The sequence below is a fragment of the Buteo buteo genome, chromosome 2, assembly GCF_964188355.1.
Source record: "Buteo buteo chromosome 2, bButBut1.hap1.1, whole genome shotgun sequence".
Classification (NCBI taxonomy): Eukaryota; Metazoa; Chordata; class Aves; order Accipitriformes; family Accipitridae; genus Buteo; species Buteo buteo.
This window is the reverse complement of record NC_134172.1, coordinates 64,102,732-64,125,438: the sequence shown is the minus strand read 5'-3', so window position 1 is coordinate 64,125,438 and position 22,707 is coordinate 64,102,732. Positions and strand designations below refer to the sequence as shown.

The 22,707-nt window shown below is 39.9% G+C and overlaps 1 protein-coding gene across 6 annotated transcripts in view; it reads left to right on the top strand.

Moving 5' to 3' along the window:
* The first annotated feature begins 2,886 nt into the window (after positions 1–2,886).
* Positions 2,887–22,707, top strand: part of ITCH (itchy E3 ubiquitin protein ligase) — a 66,093-nt gene continuing 46,272 nt past the window's right edge. For 5 of the 6 annotated variants that reach the window (XR_012654563.1, XR_012654568.1, XM_075058722.1 and 2 more), the window contains exon 1: positions 2,887–2,984. The gene's annotated coding sequence lies outside the window, so the exon portion shown is untranslated. Of the gene's footprint in view, positions 2,985–9,731; positions 9,843–22,707 lie in introns of those variants that run through there. The other variant, XM_075058699.1, reaches the window with a different exon arrangement.

Genomic DNA, 22,707 nt, shown 5'->3' with positions numbered 1-22,707 from the left:
CTCAGTGGTTTCCCAGTCAACTCCCAGCACCAACAGCATTAACTTAGTGTGCTAGTTCTGGCTGTAACAACACAGTTAAGACTGCATTAGTGATTTGAATATTGTTACTTACAGTAGCCCAACTGAGAACAAATGTTATACATATTTTGCCACAAGAAACAGTCTCTGTCCCAGTGACTTTGGTATCTGGATTGGACTGAGAAAGAATGGGAAAAATGTTATGAATATTATTATCTCTCAGAAATTAACTCTCAGAAGCACTGCTTGACCATATCAAACCTAGGAAATCTGAAAAGCTATAAAGTATACATGGTTTTCCTAAAAAGCCCTTGTACAAGATCATCCTGCACAGTTGTAGCAAACTTTCCTAATCTGTTGTGGTTCTTACTAGTCAAAAGAAGGTCATGACAGGGAACAGCAAGAAAATTTCACCCTGCCTGAGTATCTTGTAGTTACAGAAAGTATAAGGAAAAAGAAAATAATCAAGTACTCCCCTTCTTTCCCCAAATAAGCAAACAAAAGAAAGGTAAAATCTTGGATATGTAGCTCTTCTGCCACTCAATTATATTCATCTGTGCTTGCCTCATTGTTCTGGCATTAATTCATTACTTGTTGTTCCAGTTCACTGATAGGGCATGATTTTTAACAGGGAAAATGACCTGTGAAAGAGTGTGAAGATAGCTCTACGTTCATCTTGTCCTGGCAAGCATAAACTAATCAGTAGTCTGTGCACCTGGAATGCATTCTTTTTCTCATGAAATTTACAGAGCTGATGGAGCCAGTGGAACTTGACTTGAGGCATCAGAAGCTGAAAAATAAAGAGATTAGGCTTGCTGGGGTTGAACAACAATCACTTTTCTGAAACGCCATTTACAAAAGGAGGAAAAAATGATAACACAGAGGACAACTTATATGGTATCCTTGAAAAGAGACACTGAATGTTATTAATACACATCTGCTTAGAAACCAGTAAGACAAAACCAGAGACTGCAAATGGCCACACTGCCCTAGGGATATATGCACATCTGTTGAATTCAATAGGAGTCACATGTATGTGTATTTGGGATAGCATTCAGCTTCTTCCTGCAAGCACTAAACGTCTACTAAAGTTAAAATTGGTTCAGAAAACTGGGGTAAAAGGTCATAGTACACCTAACTGCAATGTTCCTACAGTTTTGGGAATCAAACCACAGGCAACCTGCAAAAACAAGCCCAATGTTATGTACCAGCTGGGAGACAGAACAAATACACTGTAAAGTAAACCCAGCTATGCTGATGTGGAACTCCAGCTAAACTCAGCCTGAGCTTTACTGTCCTGCCAGGACAGGAATCTGTACTGCAACAATGGATGAGAGATGACTGTTTATGTAGGTGATGCATGAGAGAGAAATTTCTGTTAAGTAAGGCTAGCAGAAGTCATTTTTATTGTTATTCATTTGAATGGACCATTAAAATGTATATATATGTGGCCAAATATCTGTAAAGGAACGTAAAGACTTAAAGGTGCACAGAAAAGCTTCAGAGAAAAAAACCCCAACCCCTCCGGAACTTATTTCAGCTGTTCAATTTGTTTGGTTCTTGTATTGGCTTCAAACTTGCTTCCCAGGGACACACACCTTTCCGACAAAGCCACTCAATTCTGACTTTTCAGTACTCACAGGCTCTGACTGAGCAGCATATATTGTTTGTGCTGGAATTAAAGTGATTCCTGTGCTAGAATTTATATGCATATATACCTTGGCCAGTCATAACCACAGATGGCTAACTGGCATTGAAACATGTCTTATTCTGTTAGGGGAAAACAATCTGAGTTGTGTTCTTGCTTAGGCCTCATCAACAGAAACGTTCACATAATTGTAGCTATGGGGTCTTTCTTACTGGAGTTTATGTGTGAAGTAGGGAAGAAAAGATGCGTTTCACATCCCTACCAGTTTTAAGAAAATGCTAAACGTTGCACTTGTGAAGTATATAATTTTCCTGAAAAATTACCAAGGATATTCTCCTACTCTTTGAAAAGTAAAGTCTTTTCTCTGATTTCAGTGCATGGAAACTGAACTCTCTTATTCCTCACTGTCAAAAGAGGAGGTGCATTGTAATTTCTATGTATTCACTTATGCAATAGTGCATTCTGGTTAAGAAAACATACACTTGAAACAAGAAAGGTTTTATGTAAAGGCTAAGTAATATCAGTAGCTTAATCATCTGCAGTGGATACGTTAAAACCGCAAAACCTTAATTGCGTGTCACAAAGCCTGCACTGCTACCAGTGATGTCCCAGTTGCTTGACAGGTGGAAACTCTGATTACCCAATACATCCCTTTGTGCTCTTAGAAATTTCCAGTTATTATTGTGATAACCCAGCGCCATGGATGGCCACAAGTTCATTAATGTATTCTTGTAACTTCACAGGAGCATTAGCCTAGCCCGCAGGGTTGCTTCAACGACCAAAGATTTTTGCTGCAGTGTGCATATACAGGTATATACACACACATATCCGTACCCTGGGTGTGTGTATATACATACATAATGCTTTCCAGGGACCTGGCCCAGACGGTTGCTGTGGGAGGCGAGGGGATGACCGGGCCCAAACGGCTCCCTGCTGCTCCGGGCAGCCTCACCAGGGTAGGGCTTGGGAACGGACTGCTTGCGAAGCGTTCACGTGAGCTTAGCGCCAAAGCCCAGGCGCACAAACCGCAGCCACGGGCGACCCAAAGGGCAAGCACGGCCAGCGAGGCCAAGCCGCCGCGCCGGCTCCACCGCGCCGCGTCCCTCACTGCCAGGCGGCCCCTCAGGCCGCCGTGGGCATGCGCGGCGCCTGGCGCGGAGCACGCCGGGACTTGTAGTCACCGCGCGCCCGTGGCCGCGGATCGACTCGGCGCGTGCGCAGATGCCGCCCGACTTTGTAAAGTCGCTGCCTCAGGTTGGGCTCGGACCGGCTGCCATCTTGGCCGAGCGACGGAAGAGCTGCTACGCCGCCGTGTCCGGTGAGGGGAGCGGGGGTCCGCGCTGCGGGTGGGGCGGAAAGGAGGAGGCGGAGGCGGCGGCAGCGGTAGGGACGGGACGGGACCCTGCGGGGCGCGGCAGGGCGGCCCCGCCGCTCTCCTCGGTTCCGGGCGGCCGTCGCGCGGCGGCGGAGGCAGGAGGGAGCGGGGGACCCCGGCGGGCGTAGGCCTGGCTTCTTGAGGGGCTTTTCGCCCCCTGGAGGGCCTCGCTGAGGGAGGCCCTCCCCGCCGCCCTGCCTCCTCGGGCCCCGGCGGGGGCAGCTCTGGGGCCGGGGGCTGGGCTGGGACGGCAGCATCGTTCCTTCCCCGGGGGACGGGGCGGCGGTCCCGGGACCCCGGCGCTCCCCTGCGAGAGCCGCCTGGTCCCGCCGCCCCTCCTCCGGCGGTGCCGGTCTGCGCTGCGGAGCCCTTTCCCCGCTCCGGCTGGTGGGGGCACCTGCCTGGGCCCCGGGCTGGGGTGCCCGTTTCCCCCAGCTCTGCACCGCTTGCTCCTGTTGTCCCTAACAGTCTTGGCTTCCCCTCCCCGGTCGGACCCTGCTATCCTTTCCAGGCTCCTTGTCGCTGAGATCAGCCTCTAAACCTTCACCTTCTTAGGGCCTTGGGGATTCGCTACCGTCAGAGCTTTGCTTTCTGGCAGTCGTTCTGTAGCACAGCCCTCTTTCCAGCCTTTGTATTTAGCCCTCTCGCAGGAGCGCGTCCCCTCTGTCCTGGGCTCTCCGTCCAGATGAGGCTGCTGCTGCAGCCGATTTACGAGGGTTCGCTGCCTTTGTCTTGTCAGGGTACAGCCGTGCCTTGAAGTAATGTTTCCCAGCGATAAAGCATGACTAGAGCTGGAGGTTTATACTGAACTATGTTCCCTCTTGTAAACACAGCAGAATGGCAACGCTGGTGCCACCGCTTTATTTTGGAAACACAGCCGAGTTCTAGCAGTTAACCCTCCCGCTTCCAAGTAGGGTGTCTTTGACCTTGCGTGGCAATAGTATCCAGATAAAAGTACAAGAGGGTGTTTGAGGATGCCTTTATCTAATTGGCTCTGATATCCAAGATTTTAGCTTGGTTTAATAGCTGATGTTAAATTGACAAAAGAACTTCAGGTCTGTATGTGATGCAGAGAAAAAGGTGGGTGTAGCTTGTGGGCTATCTGTTGTCATTTGTGTGGCATCCTTTACCCTTGAAGCTTCAGAAGATATCCCCGGCAAAACTTATCTTTATAGCTTAGTTAGAATTGAAGAAGTCAGAAACCAGTGTGGTTTAGGGTATCTTTTACCAATATGTTGTTGCTTATTTTGGTGAGTTTCTCATTGTTTTGTTTGGTCTCTGCTACCCTGCCACTAATCTTTTTCAAAGAGAAAAGGAGAGAAATCTGGACTGATATTTGTAAGAAGACAGTATGTGTTGAGAGAATGACAGTAGATCCAGCTATTGTTTGCTTGTATTTACCTGAAAAAAGGCATAGATGTTTAAGAATGAAACATGAACTGCAAGCTGTCTTCGGTTCTGAGGAATTTAAAAAAAATCTTGTTTGAAGAAACAAATTTAAGTTCTTTTCTCTCACAACAAAAGTCCAAAGCAGTTCTAATTTAATTACAGTTACATTGCTTTTTGCTACAGCCATTTAAATCTGAACTTGGTCTAGTGTGCATTCTTAGTTGTGGTTTGGCTGACAGTTTTAATCACCACACTGAATGCATTCACCTCCAAGTGATCATTGGAATAATATGTAGCATTCTGATCCAAAGTGAATTTTCTTGTCTTTGAAACAAAGATCTGATACAATACATGTGAAACATGATGTTGCAGTGGAAAATAACTGAGACTTCTGAGTGCTAAGTTTGGAAGCTTCTTACAGATTAGACAGTTATTTTGGGGTTTAAGAGAGATTGAGAGAAGATTATTTATCACCTCGTTTTCTTCCCTCAATTTTCTTTCCCTTAAAGTTCTGTTTCTTCTGTGGTGAAACAGACATGAAATATGAAGTTTTCCTGTTTCTTTATTTCTAAGTTTCAAAATGGTTTGGGAAAGTTAACTACAGAATAAATAAGCTACTAGGAAGACAGGTAGTAAAGCAGCATGATGTTTCTCTCATAGAATTTAAATTAATCATTGTTTCTAAGAAAGCTTGCCTTAGGACTGCTTAAAAAATATGTTTCATGAGAGATTTATAAAGTAAATTAATTTTGTTCTATTTTACAGCATATGTCATAGGTAAGTTACTTCTCAACAGCATTATCAGTATCAGTCAATGATAGCATCTAAACAAACATATTTTGTAAATTTAAGCTGTTTAGACAAGGTGGTACATGTATTCAACCATAGTGAAGTGCTTTTCATGTTGCAGCAAAAGCTATTTGATTTCTGCTTAAAAGCAAGGAAAAGAGTCTATAGGGTTAGAGCAGAAGAAAAACCCCTAGCAAGTGGTAATGGTGAAGCTTCTGGGAGTGCTGTCACTGATGCTGTTTAGTTTTAAGCCTTTCTGTTTGGCTATCCAGTTATGTTCATGTAATGTTCTAATTTTTGTCAGTCTGCTGTACTTATATGTAATTGAAGGAACTACTTTGTGCCTTTACACCTAAGGAAAGCAAATACATGTGCATAACCTAGAGAAGAGCAATTGCCTCAGTTGCTTACTGTAACCATACTTTGCCCAACTATAGAAGCACTTTGAAGTGTGCGCTCTCCTCAGAAGAGGAAGTAGGCAAGCCATGATTATAGTCTAGTTTGGGAGTATTCTGTTTTTCTAGATATTTACTTTTTACTGTCTCGTAAATTGAGTATTTTTAAAGGTTTTAGGCAGTCCTTCCTGGGCTTGGTTTGACTGTTACCTGAGCTAATTCTGTGTCCACATTTTGGAGAGGAAAAGGTAGTTTTTCTTCTTCTTCCCTCTCATCTGAAGAATAAAGCAGAAAGGACTCAAGCATTTTCTGTAAGTGACTGGTATTCAGGTTTTACTTACTGTAGTACAGAGTTGCTGCAGTTGAAGGATTGCTCTTTTTCTTCATAAGAATTGCAAATCACACTTAATAGAAATGAAGGTATTGTAACAAACTGGGAAAGAGCATTTTAAAGTAACCAAGGCCCTGTTTCATATGACCAGCTCTTAAGTTATGCCTGGAATTTCTACTTTTACTATAGTGGGGCATAGAACAAACTTCCTGGTAAAACATCAAGGGCAGATTTTTTTTTCCCCTCTGTGGAAACATGTTACTAGATCTTGTTATGCTGGTTATTCAAATCATTTTTAAAAACTCGGCAGTATGTTAATATGCTGTTCTTTTTTTAAAAAAAAAAGTTTTGTTACAGTCCTCCCATTTAGAAACTGATAATACCTGCCTTCCACCCACGTGCCTGAGCTATTCTAAACTGTGCTGGTAGGAGAGCCCTATTGTTTCAGTCATGAACAGAACTACTTACTTGTTTGCATTTAGATCATTGATTTTGAAGTTCAGAGCTTAGACTCAAATGGTATTGTTGTTGAGCAAGAAAAGGCCTATTCTTTTCAGGTGGATTGTTAAAGTTTTATTGTGTGGAACCCTGTTTCTAATCAAGAAGTGAAAGGGAAGTGACTTACCTTTTACCTGAAATGTGCAGATCTTGAGTTTTGGATTGGGTAGGTCATGATATGGAAGCTGGAGCTTTCAAGAAGAGGGTGTTAGTATCACCCTCTATAAAATCTTTATGCTCTCTGTTTTCCGTTCTTTATACGTCTAGCTTTTTGTCAAGGGTAGTCTTTAGACATATTTTTTTTCTCTTAGTGTTAGCTAGATACCTGGTAATCTTTTTTAAAGTTTAATACTAAGGAAGAGAAAGAGCAGTTAAAGGTTTAAAGCGATCTTGAATAGAAAAAGACATAGTAAAGACAGGTTTGTAATCTGGTTTTGATTTATTCATGAATTCATCAAATAGCCATTTGTAGTGAAATATCCATTGAGAATATAAAATTTGTGACTGGGAGCATGCTCATTTACTTAAAAATAAAATGGACTCCTTCAGTTTCGTATGGTTGTGATGGAACTTTTGCCTGTGCAAGTCATTCCTAAGTGGTTACTGGCCTTTTTACTTTTGCCTTGATCAGTACAGTGAAAAAATGTAAGGAAGACTAGGTGCTGAGCAAGTTGAAGAGTATGTATTGAGACATAGAAGAGTGGATTGTGTTAATTTTTAACGTGCTTTTGGTCAGTATCCATCCCTAGTGCCTGCTCCTATCCCCAGTGCTAGCTGTCTATTAATTATATATTAATAATCATTACTATTGCTTGACAGTTAGAATGGTCAGATATCCAAATTTTTATTTCTTCATTGCTGGTTTTGTAAACATTTGAATGGATTAAGACCTGTTGCTCCAAATACTGCATTTGTACTTTTCTGACACCATAATTTTTGCTCTGCCAGTGCCATGAGCTGCTCTTCTCTTGATTTATTTGCAAAGCAGCTAGATGGAGTGAGTTTATTCTTTATACTTTGCCTTGTGAGAGCCTGAATTAATTGACCTTTGGATCACTCTGATTAATTTCTCTTCATAGGGCTTGCTTCTACAAGTGTGTGTGTGCCTTGCATATATGGGTATATGTGTGTTTCCTACTGCTGTAAATATATCATTTCAGACTAGATAAAAATGTGGGGATTAATATATAAAAATGTTCATAAGGTGATAATGTGTTTGGTCTAATCTTTGACCCTGCTTGCTAACTTCTATGAAAGTGATGAGCTGCATATTTTCACTAGATTTTACCTGAAGATGAACACTGTTTTTCCTACCTATTAAAGTTAAGACTTTCTGGGGCAATACTGCATATGAAGGGCACTTCACTCTAGAGAGGAAGTGAGAAAAAAGAAAATGCAGGAGCTTAGAAGATAAAAAGTAACAGTGTGATACTGACCTGTTTTTTGTATAAGGGTAGCAAGGCTGCTTATGTTCTTAAACGTATGCGATTCATCCTGTGCATGTGTTGTCATCAATGATGCAGTCTTCAAAGCAGCTTCTTATTCCAGCTGTTTGAAGGGGAATAATGTGTATAATGGTAACAGGAAAGAGGAGGGAAATGCTGAAGGTTTAGGAAAATGCTTTGACCACCTCACTCTACATTAAAAGTTTCTATAGCTATCCAAACTAAATAGCTGTCACCTGTGTTTTCAGGTGTTTTTTTTGCATTGTGTTATTTAGTAAATACTGGCCATGTGTAACATTTCTAATTCCATTTAAAAGTGCTCATCACCTAAAGATACAGAGGAAGACTTATGACCAATGGGCAGTACTTCTGCAGATAATTGGCATACTCCATTTTGTGCTTGTTAAATTGATTTTACCAGTAAAACATTAGCATATCTTTTTTTTTTTTTTTGCAAACATGGCATGTGCTGTATATTAGAATGACCAATTTCCAGAGCAATGCTACATTTGTTAAACACTTGCCTGAACCAAATCTAGTTCAGGTCAATGAATAAACTATCACAAGGCAATGGTGTTCTCATTGTTCTTCTTTTTGTGCACCCATTGAATCAGTGTATTTAACCCCTGTTCTGAAATCTGATTTGGGCAAGTGGATTTGCTCTGTGTGGAAACCTGTTGACACTGCTGCTGGTTTATTTAAGTATTCTCAATGGTTTAAAGATTTTAAACATAGTCCTGTGAGGTGTGGCATATCATTACTTTCTTCCTTTCCTTTCCACCCCTCATCAGACCCTCAGAACTACAAGACTTTTATGGCATTAGTGACAATTTCAGTTGTTAAAGCAAAAGATAACACTTAAGAAAAGTCTTGCTTTCATCTGGGATGTGAATGTCTGAACAAAATAATACTGTCCTAATGGGGGATATTAGAGGTGGAAACACTTTCAGACTAGTGTGTGTTCAATTCAAAGCTGTGAACTTCCTAGTGAACTGTACATTTGAGTGTAGAAGATACCAATAAAATGAAAATCGCAGTTAAGGGTGGATGATGTGGGAGTTGAGAGGGGAGTGACTTTGTAGACAGTAATGATAGGGATAGGATCTGTTGTGAGTTCTAGAAGCCTGTGCTACAGCTGGGATTTCTTTGCTTTTTGGAATTTCACTTTTATAAAAATAGTAAACACTGTACTTTGTATTTTGTATTTCTGCCTTCGTAACTTGTAATCAGAAGTGGTAAGGCTCTCATGCATTACAAACTAAATTAAAAAAGTGTCTGAACAAAATTTAGAAGAACAATTGTTAGAACTCACATGATACAGACTCAGGGTTTGTATCTGGAAGAATGCTTTGCTGATGAAGGTCATTACATAGCATTATAAGCTTATGGGCCTATACTTCTACTCCAGTATGTGAGTATGTTTTTGGTTTGCCACATAATGCATGGACGGGTGACCCATGAAGGTGTGTATGTATGGTGTAATAAGTGTGTTCACACTGAATTGCACTCCTTGTATAGAATACTTTGACAGGGCATGCAAAGTATGCCTATATTATTAAAAAAAATATTGTTTTGCAGTTATCAGGGGCCCTAGGCTTTTTTTTTTCCTCTGAAGATTTACTGGATTTAAACAGGTCAGTGGGTGTCAATTTAGCACTAGAATCGGCACAAAGATAGGGAAGGACTATGTGACTGGGAGCAGTGTAAAGGGGAAGGTGGGACCACTCCTTCAGCAATATCAAGCTGCCAGAGTCAAGTTCACCATCTGTGTTCCCCTGATAGCTGCAGCAACTGTATTGCTGTCACTCTTACTGTACAGTTATCTCTGGCTCACTGTCAAGTTTAGTTTAGGAGATCGTTCTAAGCTTCTTCACAGACCTGTGGGCTTTAAGTTGTATCCCTGTTGTGTGGCAATTCCCTTGAAATCGAAGGACGCAATTAATGTTTGTTGTTGGTAAGTAATCCTGTTCTTTTTTTTAAATGTACAATCGTCAGTTCTTCATATAGAAGATCTAGGATGTAAAGACTGAAACTTTCATTCAAGGATTTTATTTATGACTACAGTCAGAAGTCTTGGGTAACCCAAGATTTCAGAAGAGAAGTCTACTTTATCTTTTGATAAAAGGCAAAAGGGTTTTAGGGCAGTCCCATAAAAACCAAGTTAAATAGAAGCGCTGAGAATATTGTGATAGTGGTGCAGTTCTAAGCCATCTTTTTCCTATAGTTTCTGTTTTATTTTTCAGAGAAGCATGAGCTGGAATGTAGCAAGCAGTTGCATTTTGCAGGGTTGGGATGGCTGTGTTGTCCACTCCTGGCTATGGTTTCATGTTGCTATCTGGTCACTCGCAAAAGATTCATAGGAAGCAGGTGATGGACTTCTGTTGCAGTTAGAAAACATGAAGATGATTGCCCTGGAACTCAAGATTATGTTAGCAGCAGTTTCCTGTTTTAAAAAGACAGTGACACATAGCAGACTTTCTGATACCTCAGTGTTTACTTAAATAATCTCAATTCCCCCCCCCCCCCCCCCCCCCCGAAATTCTCATTTCCATTACATCTTTTGCATTTGTGTGCTTTACTTTAGTAATGCATAATTTAGGTTGGAGAGATGCAACCTTTATTTCCGGCTGGCATTGAATTTAGCACACAGGAATATTACATCATTTTGTTGCAAATACTAGATTTCCAGTTCTAGTTTCTTTGATTGTTTGTAATGCTTAAGGATATTCAGAGAAACAGCTTCTCTTTTTTATGGGTCAATGTATGTATATTCATACCTTAGTAACTAGTTAACTGTAAGAATTTCAGTGCATTGGCTACAGTAGTTCTTGTTCTTACAGCTGAGTCAAAGTTAATCAAGAGGCACTGTGTCTTAGACCATCTAATTTGCTAAAGCAAGTACAAGTAGCAAGTGACAAAGAACTTTCTCTTTCAAGAGATTTCAAATAATCAGCAAATTTCAGATTGGTTGTCACTGGGAGTAGAGAATGATTCATCATTTCTTTCATGAGCCTTGCCAGGTTGAATTGCAGATTTGTGCAGTCTGTTTTGATTTGGTTTTTAGGCACAGGTACCTACAGTGACAATCTGTTTAGCAAGATAGTTTTTGTCAGACAATATAATTTGCCAGTATCTTTCTACTGACACCTCCATGGCCCTTTTTATCTGTGTTCTTGGGAGCAAAGAAACAGAGGTGTATCTGGGGCTCTCTTCATTGTTATACCCCCAGAGGGAAGCACCTTTGTACACGTGTGAACCTTCTTCAGTGCTATTGAACACTCTTAAAACAAGGTGTGTTGGGTGCTGTACAGTTCTCTACAGAATGTACTAAAGAATCATGTTTAGGTTAATGTAGATACCTGCTTTATTATGCTTTTGAAAAATGTATCTGCTAGACTTGAGTCTTCCAGGTGACAGGATCTGTTTTTAGTTCTGGGTTTATAGATTGCTAGTAAACAACAGCCTTTCAACAGGCTACTTTTAAAAACAATCTTTAAAACAATTGTGATGGCAGGTGAAGTTGTCATTCTTAGTAATGAATACAGGTAATAGTATAATTTAATAGTCAAGCTTTCTGGTTTTTTCATCTTCACCCCCCTCCCCCTGAGTTAAAACTTTATGTAGGTTTGTTTGAATAAGGGTGTGTATGAACCATTGATAATGAAATGTAGCGCTGAGAATGGAATGGGGAAATATGTTGAAGCAAGCATTGAGCTGTAAACAAGAAGAAAAACTAATGGCCGGAGATTATGAAATCCTCTGCAGACACTGTCCTCTGTTAATAACTGAATGTATAACTGCTTCTAAAGTGACATGTTTAAGAGCTGCAAGGTGGATGGTGAAACAGAAGATGGTGGCCTTGTATTTTGTTTTACTGTCAGAGATTATAATATAGAGATTGTTTCTCATTGACACTTCAAAAGTAAAGCCTTTGAAATACATTTTAAAATAGCTGTAATACAAAAACATTAGTCTTCTTCTGGTGCCAAATCACAAAATAACCAGTCAAATTAGTTAAAGCTCAAGTGGTTCTCCAACATATCTGCTAGTATCAGTCTTTTATCACTCTTCACATAAGCATCAAATTAAGTCCTGCAGTTTTTGAAATGTGCTCATGAAGTTTAATGATTTCTGCCTTTTTAATTGGGAAATAACATAAAACTGTAATCTGAACTGTGATGCTATGTGGGTATTTTAGTAATAATGAGGTAGGGGAGATAAATGTATGCATTGGGAACTGTGAAATGAGAGAAAGTTAGTGGATATGTTAAAACCATAAGGCTAAAGTGGTAGAACAGCACATCGATGTGAATTTATCAGACTGGTATGCAGCTATATTATGCCTCCATGATCAAGTTACCTGTATATATCATTGGGATTTTTGGCAGCATCATTTTTGTTTGGTTTTAGTATCATAAGTGAAACTCCATTGCCATTCTTTCCCACTGAGGTTTGGATTAATTTATATAGATACCTAGAAGAAACTTTTAGAAACTGTTAGAGGATCAGCATCCTTTAAGTGACATTCCTGCCCAAATTTGTCACACACAGGATATTTCTAATGTAAAATAGAGTCATTAGTTTGATTGAAAGTACTGCAGAGATTGGGACAGAGGCTTTATAGACACATGGAAGAGATACGGAGCAACATATGGGTAACTGTCCAGAGTTGCTCTGGAAAGTTATCACCGTATGAGTTAAAATGAAGGGGATTCTTAAAAGTATGAACAGTTGGACATGTGCCAATAGCAAAGTAAAATGTCTTTTTGAATAAGCACACTATCAACCATGATATTCAATGACTTCCCCATCTCTGTTGTTATATAAATTATGAAGGGATACCACAGGTTCCAAGGCAGTGATATGTGAAAATTTTATGAGGTTTCTTATTGGGTCAAAAGAGGATTAAAATAAGCCAGGAAAGCAGTGTGCATATGAAGTGTACAATAGCATTCTTTCTCTTGGGACAGTTGAATTTGGCCTTGATTTTTGCATGTTTTTCAGTTTCATATTACCTGATTGTCATTAATTGCAGCTAGCTAACACTTTGCTATGTACAGTCTTGGACATTTTGTAGAAGATTGACTCAAGCTGTATTGCATTGCGCTTTTTAATAGAGAGTGGCAATAAGGTAAATGGAAGTATTTTAAAGTGAGAAAAAATACCTAGTGTAGGCTTGTGCATTGAATTTTAATATAGGACTTGGGGAAAGCTGCAGAAATTAGATGATATTCGAGATGAGGATTACTGAACCTGAAGAAGGTACATGCTGACTTATGCAGTCTGTGCCTTTCTATTCAAACTAGTAAAACTTAAGCTGTAATCAATAACTGGGCACTGAAAGGCAACCTCAGTTTGAAAAAAAAAAACAAAACCAAACAACAGCAAACTATATAACCAACTTGATAGATGTCTCTTTAGAGGAAGAATCTGTTACAAGACAGAGACTTAAAGAGAGTAAGCAGGAAGGACAGGACAGGTACAACAGGAATTACTGAGTTTGTTTCAGGCAAGTTAAAGAATCACAGAATAATTGAGGTTAGAAGGGACTTCTGGACATTGTCTGGTCCAAACCCATCTGCTTGAAGGAAGGCCAGTTAGAGTGGTCAGTAATGTGTTCAGTTGGGTTTGGAATATCTCTGAGGATGGTGACCTAACCTCTCTTGGCAAGCTTCTTCACTGTTCAACCACCTCACAGTAAAATAAGTAACTAAATCCCCTGTTTTTAAGTGGAATTTCCTGTATTTTAATTTGTGCCCACTGCCTATTGTCCCCTTGCTGAGCACTGCTGGCTTCATCTTTTTTAACCCTTTATATCCCCTTCAGGTATTTACACATGCTGATAAGATCTTCATGAGCATTCTCTTTTCCAGGCTTAACAATTCTAGCTCACTCAGCCTCTCCCCATATGTCACGTTCCAATCACTTAATCATCTCTATGGCTCTTCGCTGGTGTCGCTCCAGTATGTCTATATCGCTTCTGGGGAGTGTCCTGGTTTCAGCTGGGATAGAGTTAACTGTCTCCTAGTAGCTGGTACAGTGCTATGTTTTGAGTTCAGTATGTTGAAGAATGTTGATAACACTGATGTTTTCAGTTGTTGCTAAGTAGTGTTTAGACTATAGTCAAGGATTTTTCAGCTTCTCATGCCCAGCCAGCAAGAAAGCTGGAGGGGCACAAGAAGTTGGCACAGCACACAGCCAGGGCACCTGACCCAAACTGGCCAACAGGGTATTCCATACCATGTGACACCACATCTAGTGTATAAACTGGGAAGTGGGGGAGAGAATCGCAGCTCAGGCTAGCTGAGTGTTGGTCGGCAGGTGGTGAGCAATTGCACTGCGCATCATTTGTACATTCCAATCCTTTTATTCCTACTGTTGTCATTTTATTAGTGTTATCATTATCATTATTAGTTTCTTCTTTTCTGTTCTATTAAACCGTTCTTATCTCAACCCACGAGTTTTACTTCTTTTCCCAATTTTCTCCCCCATCCCACTGGATGGGGGGGGAATGAGTGAGCGGCTGCGTGGTGCTTAGTTGCTGGCTGGGGTTAAACCACGACAGGGAGCCCGGAAGTAGACACACTATCACACCAGATGTGGTCTTACCGGTGCTGAGTAGAGGGGAAGGACCACCTTCCTCATCCTGCTAGTGATGCTTTTCCTAATGCAGCCCAGGATGTTGGTGACCCTTTTTTTTGTGCTGCAAGGAAGCATTGCTAGTTCATGTTCAACAAACCAGTGTTTTCTGCAAAGTTGCTTTCTCTCCAGCTGTCCCCCAGCCTTTACTGGTGCATGAGTTTATTCCTCCCCAGGTGCAGAACTTTGCACTTCACCTTGTGGAACTTTTGTTTCATCAGTGTATTTGCTGAGAGTGAGCTTGGTCCCATTGTCCAGGTCATAAATGAAGAAGTTAAGCAGTATTGGCCAAGTATGTATAACTAGGGTACAGCACTAATGACTGGCCCCTAACTGGACTGTGTACCGCTGATCACAACCCTTTGAGCTGTGCAGTTCAGCCAGGTTTTCAGTCCACCTCACAGTCCTCTGTCTGACCCATACTTCATCTTGTCTATGAGGATGTTATAGGAGACAGTGTCAAAGATAACCAGCATCCACTGCTGTCTTCTCAACTACCAAGGCATCTTGTCATAGAAAGCTGTCAGGTTGGTCAAACATGATTTCCCCTTCATAAATCCATGCTGACTAATCCAAATCACCTTCTTCTCCATAATATGTTTGGAAATGGTTCCTATGAGAATTTGCTCCCTCACCTTCCCTGGGACTGAGATGAGACTGACCAGCCTGTAGTTTCTCGGATCATCCTTCTTGCTCTTTTGAAGAAAGGAATGGCATTTGCTCTTTACAGTACCCGGGAATGTGGAAAGTTGCTCAGTGGAGTTGAGTGACCTTTTCACTTTTAGTGGCACGGTATGGGCTTCACTGAGCTCAAACTTGACTTCAGAGATTTGTCAGAAATTTTAGTCTTAGTGAATGATTTTCTCTAGTGCATAGAATGAATGGGAAAAGAGTTTTTCAGCATCTCTGTAGATGCTTAATACTTCCTGAAATTTATCCTCCCTGTAAAAAGAAACGTTTGTGTTTACACAGATAGTGGTACTCAGTTACTGGTCTTCCTTCCACATGAAACCAGTAGTTCTGTGGTCCAGCTCATTGCTTAGGCCTCAGAGAAACACAATCTGTTACCCTATTTGAAGACACAAATACTTTGTGCTTTATGACAGAGCTTTTTTTTAACCTACAGCATTAATGATTCAAGTTAAATAGATATATGCTTTAAATGCAATCTTAATCTATTTGACTAAAAAGATCCTTATTACTTACTTAGTTTTAATTGCTGTGGTCATGTCTTTCCAGCAGTTTTGCAGAAACAATTTTCTAGCCTAGATTTTGTGCAGAAGAAGGGAAAAGGCAGATCTGTCCCAATGATGGAGAGTGGGAAACTTTGGAGTCTTTTATAAAGGAAATCATTCTATGAAAGAATCTCCTTTGAAACTGTCAAAACAGAGTGAAAGGTAGAAGTCTTAGTGACTAAGCATGCTTGTGCATGAAAACACTCATATCAACATTCACAGAATTAAAGAAAGAGAACAGAAGTAATGCAAAAGAATGAGCTTGAATCAGTGGACATAACTTAGACCCGTGGAGGTTTTCCATATGGCCAAAATGCATACCAGAGAAGAATAGGTGAAGGGGAAACAGGGAATGCATCTGCATTAGTGTTTTAATTGTTTTTATTTGGACAAGGAAATTAATCCCCTGATTGTTCTCACAGGCTGCACTTTGATTTGACTGGTGAAATGATCTTGGATCAAGGAAGTTGAATTGCTTTTGGATAAAACTAAACTGGAAGCTGCAGTCCAACTGGTGTGGGGCTATGGGATCAGAGCAGAGCTGTTCCAAAATAAAACTCCAGGAATGTATACAATGTTGGTATTAGTTCTACAGACCTGTCTTACCTCCTAGCTCCACTTCTTTTACATTGCACTGCTTGCTGATGTGGACATAGCTATGGCAAATCAGATTAAGGAAGATACAGTGAGAGTTCAAAGACTGTCATCACTGGAAAAAGGCTGTTGCCATTCTAAAAGACACCATAACAAAAAAGAGACAGGTTGACTACAGTATTTCTGAAAGGTGTGTGCAAGGAGTTTTTAGAAAGATTAGAGTACAAGACGTGAAAAATCTGTCTGTAACACAATAGGAATCTGTTTTGGCAAGTATTTCCCTCAGTGAAGCTTAGAAGCCATAAGACAATGCAATAAGCTAATACAAGCTAAAGGGGAATAGACCTATTTCTATTTTTAAATACAACTTTTAGAAAGGAATTATTTTAATTTTCCTTGAATGTGTACAATGTGAACAAGTGTAGAAAATGAAGCAGTAAAAGTCTTCAAGAAAAAAAAGAAACAAATGAAAAAGAAACCTAGATTGATAGAAAGGGAAGCGTTTATATCTATTTTTATTAACAAAACATGCAGGGAAACACATCCTAAGGTGTTAAAGGACTAGCTATTACATTCATTAAACGCAAAACTATTCTTGGAAAACAGTGGGATGGAGAATGCTTCAGAAGGAGTTAGCTTAGAAGCTCTTCTTAGTCTTTCAACTGAGAGCCATATAAAATGAATGTACAAACATATACTGGAAAAATTATTACATTTCTAAGCATTAAATCAAGTAACAAAATAAATCTTGTCATGTAGAATGTTTTTCTTTATTTTTAGAACTATTAGATTTGCCCTCTGGTTTTAGTAAAGCAGTTTGATTTACGGTTTGCGTGAAATCCTGAAAGAAATAAATTATCTTGACTGTGAGAAATATCTTAAGAAATGAAAGCTGGCTTGTAATTGGACTTGATTGGAAGGTGACTGCTTAGGGTAGAAGAGGCAGTTGTCTTTGGAGTTCACCTGTTTCTCTTTATTCACTCTATTTCTCCCTATTATTGCAAATATCAAGAGGAATAAAATTTCTAAGGAATGCATCTTTAGGTAACTTCATATATTAACTTTCATGTTAGGTATGTTTTGTTTCTCTTCATACGTTTTAGTAGCAGTATAGCAGGGGTATGTGAAAGACCTGAAATGCTAAGAATGTAAGGCATTTGTGCACATTTATGTGTTAGGAAAATAGGGTATGCGTTAGTGTAAAACCACAGAGCCACTCATTTTGTTGTTAGTGTATCTGGAAACTTGAATATCTATTGAGATAACTTTATTACAATTTGTATCTTGCTGCTAGTTTAGTGAACTGAACGTTTTTATGCGACACTGAGCAGCTTGGTCTAACTTTGAAGTTGGCCCTGTTTTGGGAGGATGTTGGACAGGATGACCTCCAGAGGTCCTTTTCAGCCTAAATTATTGTGCGGTTCTATAAAAAAAACGTTTGGAAGGAAATTAGAAAGTAATTCATAGAAGTGTGTTCTCATTTTAAGATACCCTTGTTTCCTCATATGCTCTTTCAGTAACACATTTTCATTTACGTTACTTTCAGATAATTTTTAGATAGTTTTTTTTTTTAATGCACAGCATAGGGTAGAACAAAAATATACATAGGACGGTTCTGAGAGAGAAGATATAAATGCTGCTTGACAGTTGTTTAAACTATGTTCAGATAAGTCTGAGAGTAAAACCAAGCAAACTTTTCTCATCCTGTGTGAAATTTTTCACAAGGCTTTGTACCATGACTTTAAAGTCAGTGACTGTTCTATGTATTTTGTATCCCTGTCCTTAATTTTCTGTGCACTTCATAACAGGCAAAATTTTGGGGTTTGTGGTACGTTTTTTATCTTTTCAAGTTTTATTCATGTGTGTTCTGTGAAATAACTTTTAATCCTTGAATATCTTTGTTTTAAATATGGAAATGTTAATTTGTGTTTTTCCTGACTATTCCTACTAACTTCTTGGATTTCAGGCAAACTGTTAAAACTGCAAAAAGATGGGTAAAAGGGAGGTGATTTGAAATACCTCTTGCAGGCAGTCATCAGTTAATAGATTACAAGTAAGAAAATTGTTTAAAGGGGAAAAAATAGCTTACAATTTTGACTTAAATGTTTTTGCTCTGAGTGATCACATTAAGATTATTTCATTGCCCTAATTAAAAATTAATTGAATAACATGAATAAGTAGCTTATGGCTTGTGGATTTGCGTGACCATCTCTTCTCACTACTGTGTCACGTAGCTAAAGCAGTGATAAGTGGAGGCCTCCAGATGATAAATTCTTTCCTTCCCCTTCCCATAGCAACAGGCAGAAAGAGACTGGGTAAAGTTGTTCAGAAGATTTCCTTTTCATGCTTTCATGGTAAGGTTTAAAATAACCTGTTGCTTACACCAACATTATTTGACTGAGATGCTCAAGACTGCCATTTTTGCTTTGTAGGAACCTCTTAGCCCCAGAGCCAGCTGAAGCATAAACATAGCTGTAGGGCTAAATGCGATTTTGTAGGGAAGACAGAACAAAAAATATTGCTGCTTTTGGCAACTCTGTTTTGTAACTATCTTGGACTTCTCTTCAGTACTTCTTTGTGCTCAAAGTTGTCCTTTGTGATAAAATTTGAGTAGTGTTGAGAAACATAATCTCCAAATTACAAAACAAATGCATGTATTTCTACAGTTAGGGTATGTTCTTACTCAGGTAAACCGTAACCAAGGCAGCATGCTGTAGAATATTGTGGTTTTGAAGCAGCTGCAATTCAAAGAAAGCACTAAATGCTTTTGGATACTGGGCCAGCTTACTGTTAGTGCACAGTTTAACAGTGACTGCTTGTAACTATCTGGCCACACTATCTGCTTTTCTCTTGAGAAAATTTTCTTCTAATGTTACCACTGGAAAATGTTGTTTATACTTTGTAGGTACTTTCTTTTTAGAAACCTGGAAATAAAACAATGTTGTTTTTTAAAAGTGAAATGTGAAAGGGTTTTTTGCCCCTTAGGGCTCTGTCAATAAATGTCTGTCGATTACATTGCTTCAGTCTTCATAGCTGTCTTTTATTCCTCTCTGAGGAAGGCTGTCCCTGAAGATACAGCACAGATTATTTTTTTGTTAACCTCTGTTTCTGCAAAGCTCCATATAGGTCATGGTTCACAGTGCAAGGAAGTAGAAGAATTCTGTAGTTAATTTCTACAAGATGTGAGACTTCTAATTGCTAGAACTTGATGCCTTTTTGTTAGAGATCTATAATAACAGTCTAACAGTCCTAATAACAGGAATTGTGTAAGGGCAGAGGAACTTTGGTATTTGGAGATGTTAAAAGGATATTTCCCTATGAAAGAATAATATTCCTCATTCTGAGAAGTTGGTTCACTATGTAGTCAATATGTCGTCAATCCAGAACCCCCAGTTCTGAAACCTTCACCTCTTCAGGGCATAAGCACTCTGATCATAGTACTGTCAGCTGGTAGTTTTCAGATTGTGAGTTTAGTTTGTACGTTGGAAGCTGAAGTTCCTTTAAACCATCCTAAAAGAAATGTGGTGCAACTGAAATGGGATGGTCACAGTAGACCAGTGTGATGGGTTAACCATGGCTGGCTGCCAGGTGCCCACCAAGCTGTTCTCTCCCTCCTCAGCCAGAAGGGGAAGAAAATAAGACTGAAAATAAGCTCTAGAGATCACTCACAAGTTACCATCATGTGCAAAACAGACTTGACTAGGGGAAGATTAATTTATTGCCAATTAAAAATAGAGTAGGATAGAAAGAAATAAAAACTAAAAACACCTTCCTCCTCACTCCCCCCTTTTTTTCCAGGCTCAACTTCACTCCTCATTCCCAACTCTTCTACCTCCTCCCGCCCCTGAGTGGCACAGGGGAATAGGGGATGGAGGTTGTGGTTAGTTTGTAGCACTTTGTATCTGCCAGTCCTTGTCCTCACACTTTTCCCATGCTCCAGCCTGGGGTTCCTCCTGTGGGATATAGTCCTTTACAAACTTCTCCAATGTGCGTCCTTCCCACGGGCTGCAGTTCTTCAAGAATTGCTCCAGCATGTGTCCCTTTCCATGGGGTGCAGTGTTTCAGGAACATACTCCTCCAGCATGGGTTCCTCAGGGTCCACAGGTCCTGCCAGAAAACCTGCTCCCACACAGGCTCCTCTCCATGGACTGCAGCTCCTGCCAGGAGCCTGCTCCTTTGTAGGCTCTCTGTGGGCTGCAGCTTCCTTCAGGGCACATCTGCCTGCTCCAGTGTGGGGTCCTCTATGGGCTGCAGGTGGACAACCTGCTTCACCACGGTCTACTCCATGGGCTGCAGGGAAATCTCTGCTCTGTTGCCGGAAGCGTCTCCTCCCCCTCCTTCATTGACCTTGGTGTTTGCAGAGTTGTTCCTCTCACGTTTTCTCACTCCTCTCTCACACAGCTGCTGTGCAGTGTTTTTTACTTTTTCTTAAATATGTTATCACAGAAATGCTACTGGCATTGCTGATGGGCTCAGCTTTGGCCAGCGGTGGGTCTGTTTTGGAGCCAGCTGGAGCTGGGTCTGTCCAACATGGCCATAGTGACTACCCCTGCAGCCCCCCTGCTACCAAAACCATGCCATGTAAATCCAATACAACCACCTACTATGGAGACAGGTTTGGGACTAAATTTGATTAGTTGTCTTTGATAAGTTAAGTAAGAATGTTCTGTACTCATACCTTTAGGGATTTGTTACTCCATTAAGAAAAGGCAACCAATGGTGATTTAAAAATCTTGATGTGTAGGGTAAGCTTCCAGAAGAGGGGGCCTAGGAAAATAGTTTTGCCCATCATGAAATGAATAAAAGAGCACAAATCCTTATAAATGAACTTTTACTTTGTGATTGTATTGTCAGCCCATGATAACACCTGGGTACTTTCAGCCATAAAAGGAAAAGGCTTGAATATCTGGTTTCTTGAATGAAAAGTGATTTGTCTTGTTTTGCGAGTAGCAAGGTAATCGCTTACTTTCCAGTCCACAGATTGTAACATTGTTCTGATAGTGTACTACTGCTGAAAAATTCTCCTGAAACCTCATCACAGAAGTATTAAGATGAAACGCAGTTCTGAGTCAATGCAGCATTGTGTTGAAAGTATAATATTACAAAAGATTTTTTTTTAGAAGAGTTTAAAAGGCCAAAATGAATTTCTAAAAGCAGCAGCTGTAAAATGCAGGGGTTAATCCACTTAATGTCCAGTTAATCCCAGTAAATCCAGCAGTTTAAAAATCTGTTTAAGTTTGTGGTAGTTACAACAACGCCAGTTTCACTGTCTTCTCCTGTCTTCCTACTACCAGTTCAATTCTCTCTACTGCGAGTTAACATGCATGCCACGTTTAATATATCGTGTTTTCCAACAGTGGTATTTAAGAACCAGCCATTTTAAGTATTGCTCTATTTCTAAGATTACAGCAGTGAACCAGTTTTAGTTTAGTGGTTTGCATATATGAATTGTTGTCCTCTTTGAAATGGATTATACCATGAGAAGGAAATGGCTGAAATAAAAATAGACTATCTCTTTGTTTTCACAAATGGTTTTAATTATCTCGTGCAGCTCTCTGCAGTGGCTTTTCTTGCCAGGCTTTTTGGAATCAAGCAAAAAGCATATGATGTTCATGTATACTTTTGTCTTTTTTTCCTCTCTTTGATAATTTCTTAAAAGTTAGTAAAAGCTAACATCCTTTTAGTTAGGAAGGAAATTTGTTGGCAAGTTGTCTGAGTTGGTGGCAAAGCCTGTTCTGTCCCTTTTGTCCTACCTGCCACAGTTTTAGTCTAAGAACAGTTCGTGTTTGGGGAATTACTGATGTATTACTGAACGGGGGGAAAAATGTCAAATTACATGATTTTTTTTCTTTGAATTTTTTATATTGCAGTACTATTTCTTTACATGTCTTTTTTCCAATTCTTTTATTCAGTATCAAATACTATATGTATGGAGAAAAAAGTAATATGAAATATTTCTGCTGAGGTGCAGGTTATACAAGCAGTCTTCTTGGTGCATAGAAATGCTAATGACTGAATTCTCTATAATTTTGATGTAAGTCTTCGGTTTGGGAGGCCTGAAGACATAGTTTAATTTGGATTGCAAGCAGTGTTGTTGGAAGCATTTCTCTCTGCAGGTTGAAGTTGATGGACCAGTTTTTCTAATCTGCGCACTTTGCATAAGGAACATTGGGGATCCCTGGTATTGAGGTAAAAGTTACAGTGTGAATATTGCTGAGTGTCTGGCCACAATGTTTCCAGAGTTATTCTGTCTTTCCTTGGGCAATCTCTTTGTTTTGATAGTGAGGTTAAATGTTTTTCAGTTTTTCCAACTTAGAAACTTTGGATTCAGAAGAGTTTCCCATGCTCAGT